The following is a 478-nucleotide window of genomic DNA, read 5'->3' on the forward strand; positions in this document are numbered from 1 at the left end:
TTTCCCTCCTGGAAACCTTGCTGTGTACGCATGCGCACTTGGACGGCCTTGTCCCTTAGTTCAATCCTTCCCGCCCCTAATCAGCGTGCTGCTCCTTGGGTTGTCGAGGTGTATGAACGTACAAAGTGACAGAGTGTAAAACAAAGCGGACCGGGGCGTTATGTTCCCTTGTGCCTCGTGAGCCTCCGTTGCCTACGGCGTTCGTTTCGCGCAACCTGCTGGGAGTTGTAGTCCTGAACCCGGGGGTGCCTGGGAGGCGGGAGGGGGGTTGGAGTTTCGGCGCCGATTCCGCGGGAAGGGCCCAGGGGCCTCACACTTCGAGTCGCGGGAGCCGCTGGTTTTACCGGGAGAGACGCTGCACGTGGATCCCGCGCCGCTGCTGTTCTCAGCCGGCTCTGGAGTGCGGGCGGGGGCGACAGGGTCGATTCTGGAGCGGGTGAGTGCGGCCGCGGGGGTGGAGGGGAGCGCGGGCCCGCGC

At 64.6% G+C, this 478-nt stretch overlaps 2 protein-coding genes across 3 annotated transcripts in view; one reads left to right on the forward strand and one right to left on the reverse strand.

Annotated features, from left to right (window-relative positions):
- ATP5PF (ATP synthase peripheral stalk subunit F6) overlaps positions 1 to 416 on the reverse strand; it is a 9849-nt gene extending 9433 nt beyond the window's left edge. Inside the window, exon 1 of the mRNA XM_006908241.3 lies at positions 345 to 416. The gene's annotated coding sequence lies outside the window, so the exon portion shown is untranslated. The remainder of the gene's footprint in view (positions 1 to 344) is intronic.
- GABPA (GA binding protein transcription factor subunit alpha) overlaps positions 1 to 478 on the forward strand; it is a 34863-nt gene that overhangs the window by 168 nt on the left and 34217 nt on the right. Inside the window, exon 1 of one of the 2 annotated variants that reach the window (XM_006908239.3) lies at positions 86 to 436. The exons of the other annotated variant lie outside the window; for it this stretch is intronic. The gene's annotated coding sequence lies outside the window, so the exon portion shown is untranslated. Of the gene's footprint in view, positions 1 to 85; positions 437 to 478 lie in introns of those variants that run through there. 2 annotated transcript variants of the gene reach the window in all.

This window comes from Pteropus alecto, unplaced genomic scaffold, assembly GCF_000325575.1.
Source record: "Pteropus alecto unplaced genomic scaffold, ASM32557v1 scaffold81, whole genome shotgun sequence".
Classification (NCBI taxonomy): Eukaryota; Metazoa; Chordata; class Mammalia; order Chiroptera; family Pteropodidae; genus Pteropus; species Pteropus alecto.